This window comes from Pristiophorus japonicus, chromosome 17 (assembly GCF_044704955.1).
Source record: "Pristiophorus japonicus isolate sPriJap1 chromosome 17, sPriJap1.hap1, whole genome shotgun sequence".
Lineage (NCBI taxonomy): Eukaryota > Metazoa > Chordata > Chondrichthyes > Pristiophoridae > Pristiophorus > Pristiophorus japonicus.
The window spans coordinates 29,270,915-29,294,097 of record NC_091993.1 but is presented as its reverse complement, the minus strand read 5'-3'; the positions used below and the strand labels follow the sequence as shown (position 1 = coordinate 29,294,097).

The 23,183-nt window shown below is 48.7% G+C and overlaps 1 long non-coding RNA gene across 1 annotated transcript in view; it reads left to right on the top strand.

Moving 5' to 3' along the window:
- LOC139228153 (uncharacterized) overlaps positions 1-23,183 on the top strand; it is a 67,675-nt gene that overhangs the window by 40,764 nt on the left and 3,728 nt on the right. Inside the window, exon 2 of the long non-coding RNA XR_011587508.1 lies at positions 13,991-14,088. This is a non-coding gene — a long non-coding RNA (uncharacterized lncRNA). The remainder of the gene's footprint in view (positions 1-13,990; positions 14,089-23,183) is intronic.

Sequence of the window (23,183 nt, the reverse complement as noted above, 5' to 3'; positions counted from 1 at the left end):
CTCAGTGGGCTACCATTGTCCACCACGGGGGTGGAAATGGCGCAGCCTGCAAACTTGTTGATGGTGGCGCAGCCCGCAGACTTGTTGATGGTCATGGAAGCATTTGAAAATGATAAATCACCTGTCACGGCCCGCCAGATTAGGACTTGGACCAGCCAAGATCCTCTGCTGTCCCTAGTAAAAAATTGTGTATTGCATGGGAGTTGAGCCAGCATCCCCGTTGAAATGCAAGAGCTAATTGATCCGTTCCAGCAGCGAAAGGTGAGCTGGCCATTCAGGCAGACTGCCAGTTGTGGGGTAACTGCGTAGTGCTACCCAAAAAGGGCAGGGAGACGTTCATCTCAGATCTCCACAGCACACACCCGGGCATAGTAATGATGAAAGTGATAGCTAGATCCCACGTATGGTGGCCCGGAATCGACTCTGACTTAGAGTCCTGTGTACGGCAATGCAGCGTATGTGCTCAGTTGAGCAATGCGTCCAGAGAGGCACCACTAAGTTTGTGGTCCTGGCCCTCCAGACCATGGTCGAGGATCCATGTCGACTATATGGGTCCGTTTCTCGGTAAAATGTTCCTGGTGGTGGTGGATGCTTTTTCAAAATAGATTGAATGTGAAATAATGTCGGGAAGCACCGCCACCGCCACCATTGAAAGCCTGAGGGCCATGTTTGCCACCCACGGTCTGTCTGACGTATTGGTCAGTGTCAACGGGCCATGTTTCACCAGTGTCGAATTTAAAGAATTCATGACCCGCACTGGGATCAAACATGTCACCTCGGCCCCGTTTAAACCAGCCTCCAATGGGCAGGCAGTGCGGGCAGTACAAACAATCAAACAGAGCCTTAAACGAGTCACAGAAGGCTCACTCCAAACCCGCCTGTCCCGAGTACTGCTCAGCTACCGCATGAGACCCCACTCACTCACAGGGATGCCCCCGGCTGAGCTACTCATGAAAAGGACACTTAAAACCAGACTCTCGCTGATTCACCCCAACCTGCATGATCAGGTAGAGAGCAGGCGGCAGCAACAAAATGTAAATGATGGTCGTGCCACTGTGTAACGGGAAATTGATCTGAATGACCCTGTGTATGTGCTAAATTATGGACATGGTCCCAAGTGGATCGTGGGCACGGTGATAGCTAAAGAAGGGAGTAGGGTATTTATAGTCAAACTAGACAATGGACAAATTTGCAGAAAGCACCTGGACCAAACGAGGCTACGGTTCACAGACTGCCCTGAACAACCCACAGCAGACACCACCTTTTTCGAGCCCACAACACACATCCAAAGGATCAACGACACCACCCCGGACCAGGAAACCGAACCCATCACGCCCAACAGCCCAGCAAGGCCAGGCTCAACCAGCAGCCCTGCAGGGCCAACAACACGCCAGCCCAGCGAGGCCACAGCATTGACAGTCATTTTCCAACATTCCATAGACTCTGGATCAGTTCCTATGGAGTGGAGGGTAGCCAATGTAACCCCACTTTTTAAAAAAGGAGGGAGAGAGAAAACAGGGTATTATAGACCGGTCAGCCTGACATCGATAGTGGGTAAAATGATGGAATCAATTATTAAGGATGTCATAGCAGCACATTTGGAAAGAGGTGACATGATAGGTCCAAGTTAGCATGGATTTGTGATAGGGAAATCATGCTTGACAAATCTTCTGGAATTTTTCGAGGATATTTCCAGTAGAGTGGACAAGGGAGAACCAGTTGATGTGGTGTATTTGGACTTTCAGAAGGGTTTCGACAAGGTCCCACACAAGAGATTAATGTGCAAAGTTAAAGCACATGGGATTGGGGGTCGTGTGCTGACATGGATTGTGAACTGGTTGGCAGACAGGAAGCAAAGAGTAGGAGTAAATGGGTACTTTTCAGAATGGCAGGCAGTGACTACTGGGGTACCGCAAGGTTCTGTGCTGGGCCCCCAGCTGTTTACATTGTACATTAACGATTTAGACGAGGGGATTAAATGTAGTATCTCCAAATTTGCGGATGACACTAAGTTGGGTGGCAGTGTGAGCTGCGAGGAGGATGCTATGAGGCTGCAGAGTGACTTGGATAGGTTAGGTGAGTGGGCAAATGCATGGCAGATGAAGTATAATGTGGATAAATGTGAGGTTATCCACTTTGGTGGTAAAAACAGAGAGACAGACTATTATCTGAATGGTGAAAGATTAGGAAAAGGGGAGGTGCAACGAGACCTGGGTGTCATGGTACATCAGTTATTGAAGGTTGGCATGCAGGTACAGCAGGCGGTTAAGAAAGCAAATGGCATGTTGACCTTCATAGCGAGGAGATTTGAGTACAGGGTCAGGGAGGTGTTACTACAGTTGTACAGGGCCTTGGTGAGGCCACACCTGGAGTATTGTGTACAGTTTTGGTCTCCTAACTTGAGGAAGGACATTCCTGCTATTAATGGAGTGCAGCGAAGATTCACCAGACTGATTCCCGGGATGGCGGTACTGACATATCAAGAAAGACTGGATCAACTGGGCTTGTATTCACTGGAGTTCAGAAGAATGAGAGGGGATCTCATAGAAACGTTTAAAATTCTGACGGGTTTAGACAGGTTAGATGCAGGAAGAATGTTCCCAATGTTGGGGAATTCCAGAACCAGGGGTCACAGTCTAAGGATAAGGGGTAAGCCATTTAGGACCGAGATGAGGAGAAACTTCTTCACCCAGAGAGTGGTGAACCTGTAGAATTCTCTACCACAGAAAGTTGTTGAGGCCAATTCACTAAATATATTCAAAAAGGAATTAGATGTAGTCCTTACTGCTAGGGTGATCAAGTGGTATGGCGAGAAAGCAGGAATGGGGTACTGAAGTTGCATGTTCAGCCATGAACTCATTGAATGGCGGTGCAGGCTCGAAGGACCTATTTTCTATGTTTCTATGTAACACACCAGAACAGACATTTCTACCGAGGTGGTCCACCAGGGAAAGTGGCTCCCGACCGCCTCACCTTGTAAATAGTTTTCACTTTGACTTTGGTGGGGAGTGATATTGTGTATCTGTAAAGCATGCACTCCCATGTTCCGCCACCAGCGAGTGCATCCCCTGAAGTCCAAAGGGATCCCAGCATCCCTTGGGAGCACTATATATAAGCCGGCCCCTAAGGACTGTTCCTCACACTGGAGTGTCTTAATAAAGACTGAGGTCACTGTTACTTTAACCTACCTGAGTGCAGTCTTATCTGTGTTAGGAACACAATACTTCCATCGACTAATTTAAATCTATGACCCCTGGTTATTGACCCCTCTGCTAAGGGAAACAGGTCCTTCCTATCCACTCTATCCAGGCCCCTCATAATTTTATACACCTCAATTAAACCGCCCTCAGCCTCCTCTGTTCCAAGGAAAACAACCCCAGCCTATCCAATCTTTCTTTTTAGCTAAATTTTTCCAGTCCTGGTAACATCCTCGTAAATCTCCTCTGCACCCTTTCCAGGGCAATCATATCCTTCCTGTAATGTGGTGACCAGAACTTTATGCAGTACTCCAACTGTGGCCTAACTAGTGTTGTATACAGTTCAAGCATAACCTCCCTGCTCTTGTATTCTATGCCTCGGCTAATAAAAGAAAGCATTCCATATGTCTTTTTAACTACCTTATCGACCTGTCCTGCTGCCTTTTAAGGATCTGTGGACATACACTCCAAGAATATGTTCCACCACGCCTCTCAGTATCCTCCCATTTATTGTGTATTCCCTTGCCTTGTTGCCCCTCCCCAAATGCATTAACTCACACTTTCCCGGATTGAATTCCATTTGCCACTTTTCTGCATCTGCCTAGTTCATCGATATCTTCCTGCAGTCTGGAGCTTTCCTCCTCACTGTCAACCACACAACCAATTTTTGCATCATCTGCAAATTTTTTTATCATGCCCCCTACATTTAAGTCTAAATCATTGATATATACTACAAAAAGTAAGCGGTTGCAGTGACTATTGAGGCCATGTTGTGCGTTGTGTAGTGGAATGGTAACCAATGAGTCTGCATCCCTTGTTCTTTCTCAATTGCAAACCACCCCTCCCCCTCTGCCCCCCCCAATCCCACACCTCCCCCCGCTGCCCCCCCTCACCCCCACCCCACCCCCCAATCTCACACCTTCTTCATCCTGTCTGTGCTTGAATCATGATTCATTGTCCCGTTTCCTACTTCAACTCATACAAACAGAAACAGGAGGAGGCCATTCAGTCCCTCGAACCTGTTCCGCCATTCAAGTGCTGATCTGAACCACAACTCCATCAACCCGTCTAGGCTCCGCAACCCCTGCCCAAGAAAAATCTTTCCATCTCAGTTATGAAATTTTCAATTGACCCCCAGCCTCAACAGCTTTTTGGGGGAAGAGAGTTCCAGATTTCCACGGCCCTTTGTGTGAAGAAATGCTACCTGACATCACCCGAGCACCAGTGGTTGCACAATTATAGAATCGTCATAGAATGGTTACAGCACAGAAAGAGGCCATTCGGCAAGAGCACTTCAGCCAGTCCCACTCCCCCGCCCTTTCCCTGTAGCCCTGCTATTTTTTTTCTTTCAGGTACTTATCCGACTCCCTTTTGAAAGCCATGATTGAGTCTGCCTCCACCACCCTCTCAGGCAGCGCATTCCAGATCCTAACCACTCGCTGCGTAAAAAGGTTTTTCCTCATGTCGCCTTTGGTTCTTTTGCCAATCACCTTAAATCTGTGTCCTCTGTGTCATGTATTCAACCAGCATTGTAACCCATATATAAACTGACCTAAGTTGTACACCATGAGAACACTGACCACTAGGTGGGAGACACTCCTAACCTGGACCTTAAGGTATAAAAGGGGAAGCTCCACCCACCTTCATCACTTGAGTGCTAAGGAATAAAGGACAGGTCACAGACTGACCTTCTCTCAAGCATGGGCCTTGTGTGCATTTATACTATGTAGTAAGGACGTATCAATGGCGACAAGAAACTGGGATTTAAACCACGCAAGCATGGGCACTAGCAGAACAGACGAGAGGTACTGTGTTAAGGAATGGTTGGGACAGAGATTCAACATTGTTAAAGCAGCACACAGTTCTTCAGGCAGACAAGGACAGTCAGGCATGCCCCAACATGTAGTCCAACCCAGAGGGGGAGTTCGACAGAGACAATGGCAAGCTGAACAGCGATTCACGCCATTGCAAGGGACAATGCGGCCAGTAATGGGGCCATCAACACCTGTTAATGGTGCACTCAAGGACAATAACAGGGGCAGTCAGGGACGATCGACTGGCAAGGGACCTTTTGTTTCAAACCGCAACTCATGCTGGAGGCGTGGAGGCAGACATTCAGCTGGAGTTTGCAGAGATGAGCAAAATACCTGCAGAAATTGCAGAAATGGACACTGGGGGAAATCGCTGGAAGCTGAAGTTCAGCGAGTTCATGTGGAGCACGTATACAGTTCATACACCAGGACGCCACCGATAATGATGAAAGTGCTCCTCAATGGCATCCCAGTATCAATGGAGTTAGACACAGGTGCCAGCCAGTCCCTGATGGGTATCAAACAGTTCAAAAAGTTGTGGGCATCCAAGGCCAGGAGGCCAAAATTATCGCCGATTGACGCACAGCTACGGACTTACACAAAGCAGATCATTCCGGTGCTAGGCAGCGCCACGGTAGTCGTGACCCACAAAGATTCGGAGAACAGGTTGCCACTCTGGATTGTCCCAGGGGACGGTCCCACACTACTGGGGAGGAGTTGGCTTGCTGTCATGAACTGGAAATGGGGCGATGTCAATGCAATTTCCGCTGTGGAGCGAGTATCATGCTCACAGGTCCTGGACAAATTTGACTCATTATTTCAACCCGGCATTGGCACTTTCATGGGGGCCAAGGTAGTGATTCACATAAACCCGGACGCCAGACCAGTACACCACAAGGCCAGAGCGGTGCCGTACGTGATGCGGGAAAAGATAGAAGGCGAATTGGACCACCTGTTGAGGGAAGGCATCATCTCGCCAGTCGAATTTAATGACTGGGCGAGCCCAATTGTGCCGGTGCTCAAGGCAGATGGGTCGGTCAGGATATGTGGCGATTACAAGGCCACCATCAATCGGGTGTCACTCCAAGACCAGTACCCGCTACCGAGAGCGGAGGACCTCTTTGCGACACTATCCGGTGGCAAACTTTTTTCAAAATTGGACCTGACCTCAGCTTACATGACCCAGGAGCTGGCGAGTGAGTCGAAGAAGCTGACCACCATCACGACACACAAGGGGTTGTTTGAGTACAACAGATGTCCGTTCGGGATTCGCTCAGCCGCCGCGATCTTCCAACGAAATATGGAAAGCTTCCTCAAGTCGATTCCAGGGACGGTGGTTTTTCAGGACGACATCTTCATTATGGGTTACGATACTGAAGAACACCTCCACAACCTGGAGGAGGTGCTACGCAGACTGGACCGGGTAGGTCTGCGACTGAAAAAGGCGAAGTGCGTCTTCCTAGCTCCAGAGGTAGAATTCCTGGGGATGAGGGTAGCAGCAGACGGGATCAGCCCTACTGCATCCAAGACGGAAGTGATCCAGAGAGCACCCAGACCCCGTAACACGACGGAGCTGCGTTCGTTCCTGGGGCTCCTGAACTATTTTGGTAACTTTCTTCCCAAATTGAGCATGCTGCTAGAGCCGCTACACGTGCTCCTATGCAAAGGTCACGAATGGGTCTGGGGGGACAGCCAGGAAAGGGTTTTTAATAGAGCACGCAATTTGTTATGTTCCAACAATCTGTTAACGCTATATGACCCATGTAAGAAACTTGTGTTAACGTGCGAAGCGTCGTCCTATGGTGTCGGGTGTGTGTTGCAGCATGTCAATGCCAAGGGTCAGTTACAGCCGGTAGCTTATGCCTCCAGGAGTCTGTCCCGGGCAGAAAGGGGCTACGGGATGGTAGAAAAGGAGGCGCTCGCATGTGTATATGTGGTAAAGAAAATGCACCAGTACCTGTTTGGCAGGAAATTTGAGCTGGAGACAGATCACAAACCCCTAACGTCCCTTTTGGCCGACAACAAGGCCATAAATGCAAACGCATTGGCCCGCATACAGAGGTGGGCACTCACGTTAGCTGCCTATGACTACACAATTCGGCACAGACCGGGCACCGAAAACTGCGCCGATGCACTCAGCAGGCTCCCACTAGCCACCACTGAGGGGGCTACCGAGCATGGTGCTGAGATGGTCATGGCTGTTGAAGCTTTCGGAAGCGAAGGCTCACCCGTGGCAGCCCGTCAGATTAAAGTCTGGACAAATAGAGACCCGCTCTTGTCTCTAGTCAAGAAATGTGTCCTGAATGGGGACTGGGCAGCCACGTACAGGGCATGCCCTGAGAAATTTAAACCATTTCACAGGCGCAAGGATGAACTCTCGATTCAGGCCGATTGCCTACTGTGGGGAAACCACTAGTCATGCCCCAGATGGGCAGAGAGGTGTTCATCAGAGAACTCCACAATGAGCACCCCGGCATTGTCACGATGAAGGCAATTGCCAGGTCACACGTTTGGTGGCCAGGGATAGACGCAGATCTGGAACTTTGTGTTCGCAGGTGTAACACGTGTGCCCAGCTGGGCCATGCGCCCAGGGAAGCCCCCCTTAGCCCCTGGCCATGGCCCACCAAGCCTTGGTCATGCATCCATGTGGACTACGCAGGTCCTTTCATGGGGAAAATGTTTTTGGTTGTAGTAGACGCCTACTCCAAATGGATCAAGTGTGACATTTTAAATTCAAGCACATCCTCTGCCACGGTAGAAAGTCTACGGGCAATGTTCGCCGCCCACAGTCTACCGGACATCTTGGTCAGCGACAATGGCCCGTGCTTCACAAGCACTGAATTCCAGGACTTCATGGCAGGCAATGGAATTAACCATGTTAGAACGGCACCGTTCAAGCCGGCCTCAAACGGCCAGGCAGAACGAGCAGTGCAGATAATCAAACAGGGGATGCTCAGATTCCAAGGAGGTTTCCTACAAACCCGCTTATCATGCCTCCTGTTGGCCTATAGATCCCGACCACACTTGCTCACAGGGGTTCCACCCGCAGAGCAACTAATGAAAAGGACGCTCAAAACCCGATTATCCCTTATACACCCCACCATGAAAGAAATTGTCGAGAGCAGGTGGCAGTTACAATATCACTACCATGACAGGAATGCGAGGGCGCGATATATTGATGTAAATGATCCTGTTTTTGTCCTCAACTACGCTGCAGGGCCTAAATGGCTCGCAGGCACTGCGGTTGCCAAAGAGGATTCTGGTAGTTAAACTTACACATGGACAAATCTGCCGCAAACATGTGGATCAAACAAAAAGAAGGTTCAGCAACCCCATAGAAGAAGCAGAGGAAGAACACGATATAGAGTTCACTCCACCACAGGTGACTGAACACCGGAACCAAAGGGAGGAGAGCCCAGTCATTGTGGGCAGTCCAGACAGGCCTGAGGCACTGCCATCAGCAGACACTCAGGCCAGCGCCCAACAACCGGAGCCCCAACTCAGGCGCTCTACAAGGGAGCGTAAACCACCAGAGAGACTCAACCTGTGATCCCAATAAGACTTTGGGGGGGTAGGTGATGTCATGTATTCAACCAGCATTGTAACCCATGTATAATCTGACCTAAGTTGTACACCGTGAGAACACTGACCACTAGGTGGGAGACACTCCTAACCTGGACCTTCAGGTATAAAAGGGGAAGCTCCACCCACCTTCATCACTTGAGTGCTAAGGAATAAAGGACAGGTCACAGACTGACCTTCTCTCAAGCATGGGCCTCGTGTGCATTTATACTGTATAGTAAGGACGTATCACTCTGGTTCTCGACCCTTCCACCAATGGGAACAGTTTCTCTCTATCTACTCTGTCCAGACCCCTCATGATTTTGAACACCTCGATCAAATCTCCTCTCAACCTTCTCTGCTCCAAGGAGAGCAACACCAGCTTCTCCAGTCTATCCACGTAACTGAAGTCCCTCATCCCTGGAACCATTCTCCTAAATCTTTTCTGCTCCCTCTCTAAGGCCTCCACATCCTTCCTAAAGTGCGGTGCCCAGAATTGGACACAATACTTCAACGTGCCGTGTAAGATGTCTTGTTGGAAGAACTATCCTTTAATCGAGTGCATTTTGCAGAATTTTGGGGTGAAATATATTCTTCACATGAGATAATATCCATTGAGCTGAACAGAAAGCAATTTGAGCATGCGCTGTGATAATTGTTCGCAAAATGTGTTTTACTTTCAAATTGTTCCTTGCAGTAATTTTTTCTTTAGTGTCAACAACAACTTACATTTATATACAACAACAAAACAAAACTTGCATTTATATAGTGCCTTTAAGGTTTTAAAACATCCCAAGGCACTTCACAGGAGTGATTATCAAACAAAATTTGACACCGAGCCACATAAGGAGATATTAGAGCAGATGAGAGGTATGTTTTAAGGAGCATCTTAAAGGAGGAGAGAGAGGTAGAGAGGCGGAGAGGTTTAGGCAGGGAGTTCCAGAGCTTGGGGCCCAGGCAACAGAAGGCACGGCCACCAATGGTTGAGTGATTATAATCAGGGATGCTCAAGAGGCCAGAATTGGAGGAGCGCAGACATCTCGGGTGGTTGTGGGGCTGGAGGGGATTACAGAGATAGGGAGGGGCGAGGCCATGGAGGAATTTGAAAACAAGGATGAGAATTTTGAAATCGAGGCGTTGCTGGACCGGGAGCCAGGGGGTGATGGGTGAACGGGGCTCAGCGTGAGAAATGAGCTCCCTTCATTCATTTTTTGAAACAATTAGAGGGAACGAACGTCAGAAAATTGCACAGTCGTTAATTACTCATCTATCAGCCCACAGAGCCTTATTCCCACACGGCACAAGATCATCCCACTGAACCTCAGTCATATCTACTTGCTTCAAATCTCCCCAGTTCCCATAATCAACTGTGCCCATAGACACATCCCCAGACATTAACTCCACCACACCCCTAGTATCACCGAGCCTTTACTATCCAGATTAACAAGGAGAAAGAGTCTCATCTGCAGTGCACGGCCTCCAACCGTACAGCACTCCCTCGGCACTGCACTGAAGCCTCGGACTTACATTACATACTTAAGTTTCGGAGGGGAGCTTGAATGCACAACCTTCCGACTCAGAAGTACAAATGCTGCCCACTGAGCCTGGAATGCTTTTCAGAAATATTGGAGTCTTATTTCATATTTTGATCGACACGGAGTCAAATAACTGAAGTCTGCACTATTGAGGTGTAAAGTGGAAGTGATGGAACTGCTGCTAATCATCAGAGCCCGTTGAGGTATAAACCATGTTTAAAGAAAGAAAGGACAGAGAGAAAGAGAGAAAGAAAGAGAGAGAGAGAGAAAAAGAGAGAAAGAAAGAAAAACATAGAAACATAGAAAATAGGTGCAGGAGTAGGCCATTCGGCCCTTCGAGCCTGCACCACCATTCAATATGATCATGGCTGATCATGCAACTTCAGTTACCCCATTCCTGCTTTCTCTCCATACCCCTTGATTCCTTTAGCCATAAGGGCCACATCTAACTCCCTTGTGAATATATCTAACGAACTGGCCTCAACAACTTTCTGTGGTAGAGAATTCCACAGGTTAACAACTTTCTGAGTGAAGAAGTTTCTCCTCATCTCGGTCCTAAATGGCTTACCCCTTATCCTTAGACTGTGACCCCTGATCCTGGACTTCCTCAACATCAGGAACATTGTTCCTGCATTTAACCTGTTCAATCCCGTCAGAATTTTATATGTTTCTATGAGAGAAAGAGAGAAAGAAAGAGATCAGTTCTTGCATGTGCCTGGCTAAAAAAAAATCCTGTGGAAAGCAATCAATGCAAGCACTCGAACAGCCTGTGATTGAATAGAACGGGTGCATACACTGCCTGTGATAATGTGATTTCTCGGGTCTGCTTTAAGTTTAAGTTGACAGAAGCAGGCCATTTGAAATGTCCAAGAATTCACGTGTGCACTGATGTTTCAGCATCTGTATTACATCAAACTGCTTCCAGACCCCGGTGAATCTCTCACTCCACACTGAGCAGATAGAGCAGGAACTCATTGGCTGAAGCGCCAACAGGAAATACTTACACAACATTTAAGTGCGATAAAGATACGTTGATACAGGAAACAGGTGGGCACGTCCAACACAAGGAAAAAAGAATTTATATAGCACCTTTAAAAAAATTTATTCGTTCACAGGAGGTGGCCATCAGCAGCATTTATTGCCCATCCCTATTTGCCCTCGAGAATGAGGTGATGAGCTGCCTTATACAACTGAGTGTCTCGCTGGGCCATTTCAGAGGGCTGTTAAGTGTCAACCACATTGCTGTGGGTCTGGAGTCACACATAGGCCCAGACTGGGTAAGGGCGGCAGATTTCCTTCTCTAAAGGAACCAGATGGGTTTATCCAACAATCCGGTAGTTTTATGTCACCATTACTGATACTCGTTTTTTATTCCAGATTTATTTACTTAAATGAATTTAAATTCCCCAGCTGCCGTGGTGGGATTTGAACTTGTGTCTCCGGATCATTAGTCCAGGCCTCTGGATTACTGATCCAGTAACATCACCACTGTGCCAACCAGTAGAAAATTCAGGAGTACCTTTCACAACCTCAGGACATCCCAAAGTGCTTTACAGCCAATGATGTACTTTTGAAGTGTAGTTGTAATGTGAGAAACTTAAAGGGCGAGATATTCGGTTTTCAGTGAAAATGGTATTTTTACGCCAAAATTACCGTTTTCGCTTCGCTACCGTTTTCAGGCCCGGTATTGACCTTTAATTTGCACCACGGTAAAAAATCGGCGTTGCACGAGGATTCGTGGCGCAAACCGCGAGTTTCGGCAACTTTAGTCCGAGGCCGATAGCGCTGCGAGAGAGGCCTTGAGAGGGGGAGAAACAACAGAAAAAAATGGCAAAAAACAAAAATAAAACATTCACAAAACCCTTACCTACTAAATCGCTGAAAAAGAATTCAAAAATAAAAACCTTAACTTACCTTTTTTGCAGGTCTTCAAGTTTACCGCTGCTGGCAGGGCTGCACGGCAGGATTTTCCCTGTGGGTATTCTGGGCACGGTGTACGGGTCCCTGAGAGAGCCAAATATCGGTCGCAAACGTTATTTCGGGCGTTGCACATCGGCGCTCCGCTCCCTGGCGGTACGTGGACAGCACCGCCGCAAAAAGGTCACCGACGATCCCGCTGACTGGGTATTCGCCGCGGAGGGTGAAATAGCGGCAAAAACACGGTCGCAAAGTCGGTGAATTTCTTTGGGGGCCACAATCCCGACCAATTTGCGGTTCAAAGAACACTCGTCAGGAATGCTGCACCATGGAGAGATGGGATTGCAGTCAGCGCTTGAGATTCCCCACGTGGGGAAACTCCTGATCGGAATTGTGCCTCTGTGGAGAGGTGCTCGGTGAAAGTCAGGACATCTCCACTCAGGAAGACAAAGAAAAACAAATTGGAGGCTCAATAATTCGAGTAAAAATGTCAATTCTAACAGAGCTCTGCCACTTGCTGGGATAATCCCACCTCCCACCGGAATTATTTTACCTCTGTTGCTGAAGAGAAGGGAGCAACATTCGACAGCCATCCATCAGAGGCGGTCCCTCGAACGAGGATGGCTTGCTTCCACGAGTTCACAGATGTTTCGATGGAGGACCCAATGTTCCAATCCTGAACTCCAATTGAGGGGGTGGAAGATGCCTGTGCGTGGATTTTTTTAACCTGTGGTGACCGTTGCACATCAGCCACCACACGGAGCTAGGCCTTGGTCCAGTGGCAAGGGTTGAACCAGGACGACTGGAGACCTGCTCTGCTGCACGGACCGAGTGCGCGCACATATCGCAGTGTGGGCTGGCCCGTGCTGCCCCTGGGCCCTTGGCTCTTCTGGGCCCCGTACCCTCATTTGCCGCACCTCCGCCCACGATGTTTCAGGGCCCGGCGCTCCAGCTCTATTTATAACCCCGACCTGCGGTGGTGTTCTCACACAGCTCGGGGCGGCCCATGATGTTCCAGGGCCCAGCGCTCCCGCTCTATTTATAGAATATCTGTCTATAAAAATTCGACAACCAGGCAGGCATTGAATGGAGGTCCAGAGTCCCACAACGTCCCACTGCCCTTGTGCAGGAACAGAAGACACAACCTTGCAGGAGGCGGGATGGCTCAGAAGAGATGCAATGGATCATTTTGCAAGGCTTCATTCATGGTGCGAAACATTGCCAGACAGGATTGCGGCTCAGAGATAATTTTACCGGGCTGCTTCCGTGTGCTCAGGGGCCTCCCCTTTCTAAGTGGCCCCTATAAAACCAGGGAGAGTGGTAACATACTCCAAGCTAAACAGAGAGTAAATTCAGTCAACTTGGTCAATGAACAGGCTGGGTCTCTTTCCTCTTGAAGAGAGAAGGCTGAGGGATGACCTAATAGGGGTCTTTAAAATTCTGAAAGGTTTTGATCGAGTGGATACAGAGAGAATGTTTTCACTTGTGGGGAAGAGCATAACTAGAGACCATCAATATAAGATAGTCACCAAGAAATCCAATAGGGAATTCAGGAGAAATATATTTAGGCAGAGAGTGGTGAGAATGTGGAACTCGCTGCCACAGGGAGTGGTTGAGGTGAATAGTATCGATGCATTTAAAGGGAAGCTGGATAAACACATGAGGGAGAAAGGATTAGAAGGATATGGTGATGGGGTGAGATGAAGAGGGGTGGGAGGGGGCTCATGTGGAGCATAAACACCGGCACAGACCGTGGGGCTGAAGGGCCTGCTCCCGTGCTGTACATTCTGTGTAACTCTGTAATCACATTGCTGTTTGTGGGAGCTTGATTGGCTGCCCGTGTTTCCTATGTTATAGCAGTGACTGCACTTCAAAAAGTACTTCATTGGCTGTAAAGCACTTTGGGACACCCGGTGGTCGTGAAAGGTGCTATATAAATGCAAGTCTTTCTTTTTCCTTCCTTTCTGAGATAAAGCTGGAAGAACAGCCGCTCAGTGAGACAGCGGAGGACGAGCAGAGATTGTGGACGATATCCTGGAAAAAGTCAGAGAGGAAGAAACTGAAAAGGTATTTCTACCTTTAAATTACTTATTTTCGACCAATAATTATTTGACACAATTGCTCAATCTTATCCAAAAAAAAAGCCCTAGTGAGTACCTCGTTAAAAGAAAGTGTCCCGTATATACGGCAAGGAAAAGGGGGAAGGACATTTCCAACTTTAGTATCTTTCTGATTCTGTGCTGGAATGTTACAGCAGAATCTCAGAAGGTTAAAGGACATGCCTGGGTTCTTATTAAATCCGCTCTTGTCAAGCTTCTAGCCTTTGTCCTGTCAGTTTGATTTTCTGCAGCACTGGAGGTCCTCTCAGTGCGGTACCGAAATATCCATCGTCCCTATTCAGTCAGTGATCTCACATGCTCGCCAAAACGCATACCAGCTCGGTGACACGCTGACCTTATCGGGAGCATCACCGACCCCTCAGGAGTCAGTCTATCGCAAGGGCGGGAAGGGGCTGGAGGAAAAGAAAGAAAGACTTGGATTTGTATAGCGCCTTTCACGACCACCGGACGTCTCAAAGCGCTTTACAGCCAATGAAACACTTTTGGAGTGTAGTCACTGTTGTAATGTGGGAAATGCGTCAGCCAATATGTGCACAGCAAGCTCCCACAAACAGCAATGTGACAATGACCAGATAATCTGTTTTTGTTATGTTGATTGAGGGATTAATATTGGCCAGGACACCTAGGATAACTCCCCTGCTCGTCTTCAAAATAGTGCCATGGGATCTTTTACGCCCAGCTGAGAGGAAACGGGGCCTCGCTTTAACGCCTCATCTGAAAGACGGCACCTCTAACAATGCAGCACTCCCTCATTACTGCCCCTCCGACAGTGTGGCACTCCCTCATCACTGCCCCTCCGACAGTGCAGCATTCCCTCAGCACTGCCACTCTGACAGTGCGGCGCTCCCTCAGTACTGCCCCTCCGGCAGTGCGGCGCTCCCTCAGTACTGCCCCTCCGACAGTGCGGCGCTCCCTCAGTACTGCCCCTCCGATAGTGCAGCACTCCCTCATCACTGCCCCTCCGACAGTGCAGCATTCCCTCAGTACTGCCCCTCCGACAGTGCGGCGCTCCCTCAATACTGCCCCTCCGACAATGCAGCACTCTCTCAGCACTGCCCCTCTGACAGTGCGGCGCTCCCTCAGTACTGCCCGTCCGGCAGTGCGGCGCTCCCTCAGTACTGCCCCTCCGACAGTGCGGCGCTCCCTCAGTACTGCCCCTCCGACAGTGCAGCACTCCCTCAGCACTGCCCCTCTGACAGTGCGGCGCTCCCTCAGTACTGCCCCTCCGGCAGTGCGGCGCTCCCTCAGTACTGCCCCTCCGACAGTGCGGCGCTCCCTCAGTGCTGCCCTCCGACAGTACAGCACTCCCTCAGCACTGCACTGGGGGTGTCAGCCTGGATTTATGTCGTGCCTTCTTCCTGTCTCTGGGAGATGTTCAAGAAGCTTTACTGAAACAGCGGGCAATGTTACAGAGCGGGGCATTCTCTGTTAATGAGGGAAGCATCCTAGCGAAGGATGTATGGTCAGGGGGTGTGATAGTGAGATACTTCTGAACATTGAATCAGATCTGAAGTCTGAGTTTGGTGAGAACTGGGGCTCTGATTAAACCAAATCCCATTGTTGACACAGTTTGGGCTTGACTTTGATTTGTTTTTAATTGAAAAATGTTTCTGAGTGCTGAAAAAGCAAAGTGATATAAGCTCTGGTGTTTGCATATGGGCTGTTTAGATTGTGTTACAAATTGGGGTTTGTGTGAAGGGTTTAGATTATTAGGGACTGAAAAGTGAAGCCAAAAGTTATAAAAGGCTTACACTGGAGCGCATGGACGCACAGGACTCGGAAAGGCTATTGCAGCGCACCTTGTTATATCGCACCCATGTTCTTCAATCACTTCTTTTGCCTAAAAAAAGGTATCCAGCTCCCTCTTGAATTTCCTCAGACTGACCACTTGCATTCTTTGTTTCTTTTTAAAATCGAAACTGCCCACCCAATGAAGTATTTTTGGAGTGTAGTCACTGTTGTAATGTGGGAAACACGGCAGCCAATTTGCACACAGCAAGCTCCCACAAACAGCAATGTGATAATGACCCAGATAATCTGTTTTTTTGTTATGTTGATTGAGGGATAAATATTGGCCAGGACACCGGGGATAACTACCCTGCTCTTCTTTGAAATAGTGCCATGGGATCTTTTATGTCCACCTGAGAGAGCAGACGGGGCCTCGGTTTAACATCTCATCTGAAAGACAGCACCTCCGACAGTGCAGCACTCCCTCAGTACTGCACTGGAGTGTCAGCCTAGACTTATGTGCTCAAGTCTCTGGCGAGGGATTTGAACCCACAACCTTCTGACTCAAAGGTGGGTGTGCTACCCACTGAGGCACACTGGTTTGAAGGCTTGTGGTTCCATCAAACAATTTATTAGTGTTAATTTTACCTGTACTGATTGTACCATTGTACTGCTCTAACTCAGGACCCTCGCAGGATCTCGGAGCTGTGGAGCTCCCTTACCTCGCTCACTTGTCCCAGGCTTTTGAATTCGCTGCTTGGTGTCGGGTAATGGCAAATCCTCATTTACCCTGGCTTCTCTTCTATTCTTTTCATAGAATTTCACAGCACAGAAGGAGGCCATTCGGCCCATCATGCCTTTGAAAGAGCTGTCCAATTCGTGCCACTCCCCCTGTTCTTTTCCCTTAGCTGCTGCAGATTTGACCTTTTCAAGTATTTATCCAACTTCCTTTTGCATGTTACTATTTGTGATATCTTCTGCACAACCTCACAAACACACAGGCTCTGAGATGGAGCCTGTCAAGTGACCTGTTCCCTCTTTTATTGTTGTAGCCAGCAATGGCTGCATTACCACAGCAGTCCCCTGCGTGGAGCTATATATATTACACGATTGAATCTGTTTCCATCGCCAACTCTGCGTAAAATAATTCAACTCACCTCCTCACTGGTCCTTTTGTCAATTATCTTAGATCTGTGTCTTCTGGTTACCGACCCTCTGGCCAGTGGAAACAGTTTCTGCTTATTCATTCCATATAATTTTGAACAGCTCTATTAAATCTCTCCTTAACAATCTTTGCTCCAAGGAGAACAACCCCAGCTTCTCCAGTCTCTCCACATCCTGAAGTCCCTCATCCCTGGCACCATTCTGGTAATCTCCTCCGCACCCTCTCCAAGGCCTTCACATCCTTCCTAAAGTGTGGTGCCCAGAGGCCTAACCAGTGTTTTATGAAGGCTTAGCATCACTTCCTTACTTTTGTACACTATGCCCCTATTTATAAAGCCCAGGGTCCCTGTGTGTTTTTTTAAACAGCCTTATCAACTTAGTCCTGCCACCTTCAAAGATTTTCAACCTTGACGGTATCCTGCACTGGAGGTCTTGGCCCTACATCCAGCTTTCTCCGTCTTAAAACAAAAAGCAATGCAGAAACATATATTGTTGTACTTGCTTGACATTCGCATTGAATTGTTTCACTGAAAGAAACACGTCTGAATTTGTTTTTCGTCGATTGTGCATTGGGGAATGGGTGGAAGCTTAAAAAATTATGAGATATTGATTCAAAACAACAGAGGGAATAAAGTAATTGCTGATGTTGGCCAGAGATTTGTGACTAGAATGAATTCAAAGAGCGCGAGTCTCACAATGTTCTTATTATGCTTGTAGCGATATCTTGTGAAAACATATTGTTGTTACATTAATGAAAGAAAACCATTACTTCCTGTGACATACACAGCAGCAGTAAGGATCCTGCATCTCCTGTTTAGAGACATTTATTTTTTCCATGGGCCTTGTCTGTAGTGGTGGCAAATTGGTGTTTGGCAAACCCAATGGAACATAGGGACAGGAGGAGGCCATTCAGCCCATCGAGGCTGTTCTGCCATTCAACAGAGGGAATGGTAGCATAGTGGTGATGTTACTGGACCAATACTCCAGAAACTGGACTAATGATCCAGAGACGTGAGTTCAAATCCCCACCACAGCAGCTGGGGAATTTAAATTCAGTTAAGTAAATGAATCTGAATTAAAAAGCTAGTATCAGTAATGGTGATTATGAAACTATATAATAGGCTGGATTTGTTTTCTTTGGAACAGAGGAGTCTGAGGGGAGACCTTATTGAGGTGTATAAAATTATGAGGGGCCTAGATAGAGTGGATAGGAAGGACCAGAGTGATCAATAACCAGGGGCCAGTCATTTAAAGTATTTGGTAGGGGGATTTGAGGGGAATTTTCTTCACCCAGAAGGTGGTGAGGGTCTGGAACTCACTGCCTAAAAGCGTGGTAGAGGCACTTCATGGAATCATAAAAATTCACAGCATGGAAGGAGGTCATTTCGGCCCATCGTGTCCACATCGGCCTAATCCCATTTTACAGCTCACGGTCCGTAGCACTGCAGGTTACGGCACTTCAAGTGCACATCCAAATACTTTTAAAATTTTTATGATTCCATGATTCTATACCGGATTGTTGTAAAAATCCATCTGGTTCACTAATGCCCTTTAGGGAAGGAAATCTGCCGTCCTTGCCTGTTTGGCCTATATGTGACTCCAGACCCACAGCAATGTGGTTGACTCTTAACTGCCCTCTGAAATGGCCTAACTAGAGATTCAGTTGTACCAAACCGCTACGACAAAGTCACTGCAGCTTCACCACACGGATGGCAGTGGTATAAGAAGGTGGCTTCTCAAAGGCTATTAGGGGTGGGTAATAAATGCCGGCCTTGCCAGCGACACCCACATCTCGTGAACAAACAAATAAAACATTTGATCATGGCTGATCTATAACTGAACTCTATTTACCCACCTTGGATCCATATCCCTTAATCCCCTTACCCAACAAAAATCAACCAATCTCATTCCAGGTGCTTAGTCGTTAGTGACTTCCCCACAACAGACGTTAGACCAAAAGGCCTATCATTTCCTGGTTTCTCCCTCCCATCCTTCTTAAGTAATGGAGTGACATTAGCAATTTTCCAATCGTAGGGGACAGTTCCTGAATAAAGACACAATGGAAGATAATGACGAGAGCATCTATAATTTCCTCACGTACATCTTTTAATAACCTGAGGTGGCAATCATCTGGTCCTGGAGATCTATCTATCTTCAGTCTCATTATTTTCTCCATTACCAATTTTTCACCCATATTAAATCCAGTAAGTTGCTCCTATGGCACATGTTTACTGGTGGCTGTTTTGTGGTTACATGTTTTGTGGTGGCTGGTGTGTAACGGCCACCACATGTTAAAAAAATCCACGCACAGGCATCTTCCATCCTTCAAGATGTAGTTCGGGATCCGGAATATCAGGTCCTTCATTGAAACACCTGTGAACTCATTGAACTCATCCCTTTTTGGCGTGGAAGCAAGTCATCCTCGATTCGAGGGATCGCCTAAGAAGACATGTTTACTGCAGGGCTGACTCACATATTTGTCCACATGGTAGAAATGCACGTCGAACATACGGACATACAAAATTGATGGGCAGGGAAAGACCAGCTAGTCCATCGAGCCGGGCCCACACCACAATGATTGAATCATGTCGATCAGGTAGATCATTGGTTTTGGCCCCTTGCGCATCCCCGAATTTAATCGCTCCACCATTGGTGGCCATGCACTGCGTAGCACTGGAAAATTCCCACACTTAGTGCCCCAGTCCCGCCCCCCGAGAGGAAGTGGAGCGCGCGACATTGCACTCCATGTCCTCTTGGGGGCGGTAACCTCAATTTTGCAGCTGGGGTGAGACTTCTGCACTGGGCGTAGGAAGTCCTGGCCCACAGCCATACCGAATTCCATCCCCTAGTCCCCGCTGCTGAGCATCCTTCCAACTGAGGGAAAGACTTGCTAAACATTTTGCCGCTGAAACTGCCCCTTTCCTGACGCCCTCTTAACATCGCAAATCGGCGGCCACGCAGCGGAGCGCAATGGCCGCTGACTTTTCGTGTAATGGCCGCCATTATCAAAATTCCGCTCCGGTGGTATCCTGGTGGTGACCCGCTCCACCCCACCACAGTTCCCCCCCACCACCAGCCCCCCAACTGTGCCTCCCCCACCACGCCACGCCCACCGCACCCCCCCCCCCACCACAGCTCCCCCCCCCCACCCCTCCCACCGCGCCCCCCCCACACAGCTGCCCTCCCCACTGCTCCGCGGCTGCTGATCCGTGCTAAGTGCACCATCAGATTGCGCAACACCGATGTTCCCCCCCCCCCCCGACGGTTAAATTCCCCCGTGAAAATCTTTCTCCTGCCCGGCGGTGCCAAAACAAGCTTTCCCCGGTGGTCCAGTCAGGCTGTGGCCTTCTGTAGCGGCAGTGCGGCTTCCCTTAAACCGGGCGGACGCACCGCCGCTGCGTTTTTTTTTTTGTCGGCCGACTGCCACGTCTGCCCGACGATTATGCCCCCCGGGGTTCGGCCGGGCCGCCTCTTGGGTGCCAGGCCGCTGGCCCGGCCGAAACCCTCACCGGCGGCCCAGTGGGCCGAAGTTTTTAAATCACGGAGGCTCTCCGCTTTACGTGAAGGGGAGAGCCGTCACCACGGCAGCCATTCAGCACCGCCCCCAACTTCTGCCCCTCCCGTGTTGCCACTGCCCCGTTACGAGCGTCTTCCGGATCCAAGAGAAAAACAAAGAGCGGAATTTCGCTCAAGAGGTGACCTCAACCACCGCGACGATAAAAGCACAAAAATGGGGTGGGAACACCCCGTTTCGGGTGGAGGGCAATTTGTGCCCCTTTGTCTTGATGACAATGTCCCTTTAACCAATCCTAATAAAACTTAAACCGAACAGTTTCCTGTAAGGTTTGGCCCTCCACTTGGCCTACCCAGTAAATTCATTATGTTGTTATGATTAAAGTATTATGTTCTTCCTCCCACTCGCCCCACCCCAACTCAAAATCATCCTTTTAGTGACATGACTCACTATTATAATTGTCTGCCACCCACATTGAAGGAATGGGGTAGAACAGGACATTATCTTCTCAACGCTATGGGTCAGCAATGCAAATTATCCGCATGTCTCTATCACTTTCATTAGTTCGTGCTGGAATTCCCAGATGAATAACTCCATTCATCCTCGTCATTCATCTATGTTCTGCGCAACGATCCCATGTGCCATCTTTGTGGCTTAACACAGAAGGGAAAGGACGGTGCAGCCTGTTGTGAATGACGGGAGGGTTCACAGCATGGTCTGCTCTGCTCTGGTTCTGAATTGGGGAAGCCTGGGTTGAGGCCGGGGGGTGCAGGACACCACCTGGGAGAGAAGCCGGGATTCAACAATGAGCAACAGTTCGACAATGTAATGCTCGGATTTCAAGACGCTCCGTAAAACCTACCACTTTGACCCATCTGCTGTAATTTCTTCTTATGTGGCTCAGTGTCAAATTTATTTGTTTTGTCTTAAAACACTCCTGTGAAGTGCCTCGGGGCATTTTACTACATTATAGGTGCTTTATAAATACAAGTTGTTGTTGTTTTAAAAGCCTGCAGATTGAAGGTGGAAAACTGAGAAAAGAAAGAACTTGCATTTATATAGCACCTTTCACGGCCTCAGGACATCCCAAAGCGCTTTACAACCAATGAAGCACTTCTTGAAGTGTCATCATCATCATAGGCAGTCCCTCGGAATCGAGGAAGACTTGCTTCCTAAAGTGAGTCCTTAGGTGGCTGAACAGTCCAATATGAGAGCCACAGACTCTGTTACAGGTGGGACAGACAGTCGTTGAGGGAAAGGGTGGGTGGGACTGGTTTGCCACACGCTCCTTCCGTTGCCTGCGCTTGACCTCTTCACGCTCTCGGCGTTGAGATTCGAAGAGCTCAGCACCCTCCCGGATGCACTTTCTCCACCTAGGGTGGTCTTCGGCCAGGGACTCCCAGATGTCAGTGGTGATGTCGCACTTTATCAGGGAGGCTTTGAGGGAGTCCTTGTAACGTTTCCGCTGCCCACCTTTGGCTCGTTTGCCATGAAGGAGCTCCGCATAGAGCATTTGCTTAGGGAGTCTCGTATCTGGCATGCGAACTGTGTGGCCTGCCCAGCGAAGCTGATCGAGTGTGGTCAGTGCTTCAACGCTAGCCTGGACGAAGACATTGATGTTAGTGCGCCTGTCCTCCCAGGGGATTTGTAGGATCTTGCGGAGACATTGTTGGTGATACATCTCCAGCGACTTGAGGTACCTTCTATACATCATCCATGCCTCTGATCCATACAGGAGGGCGGGTATTACAACAGCCCTGTAGACCATGAGCTTGGTGGTAGATTTGAGGGCCTGGTCTTCGAACACTCTTTTCCTCAGACGGCCGAAGGCTGCACTAGTGCACTGGAGGCGATGTTGAATCTCTGCATCAATGTCTGCCTTTGTTGATAAGAGGCTCCCGAGGTATGGGAAGTGGTCCACGTTGTTGTGGGCCGCGCCGTGAATATTGATGACTGGGGGCAGTGCTGTGCAGCGGGTGACAGGCTGGTGGAGGACCTTTGTCTAACGGATGTTAAGCGTAAGGCCCATGCTTTCACATGCCTCGGTGAAAACATTGAATATATCCTGGAGTTCAGTCTCAGAATGTGCGCAGACGCAGACATCGTCCGCATACTGCAGTTCAACGACAGAGGTTGGGGTGATCTTAGACCTAGCCTGGTGGCGACGTAGGTTAAACAGCTTCCCACTGGTTCTGTAGTTTAGTTCCACTCCAGCAGGGAGCTTGTTGACAGTGAGGTGGAGCATGGCAGCAAGGAAGATTGAGAAGAGGGTAGGAGCGATGAAGCAGCCCTGTTTGACCCCGGTCCAGTCGTGAATTGGGTCTGTAATGGATCTGTTGGTAAGGATCACGGCCTGCATGTCATCGTGGAACAGGCGAAAGATGTTGCCAAACTTTTGGGGGCATTCAAAACGGAGGAGGTCACTCCATAGACTCTCACGGTTGACAGTGTCAAAGTTGTCATTGTTGTAACGTAGAAAACGCAGCAGCCAATTTGTGTGCAGCAAGTTCCCACAAAACAGTGACGTGACAATGGCCTGATCATCTGTTTTTAGTGATGTTGATTGAGGGATAAATATTGGCCCCAGGACACCTGCTCTTCTTCGAAATAGTGCCATGGGATCTTTAATGTCCACC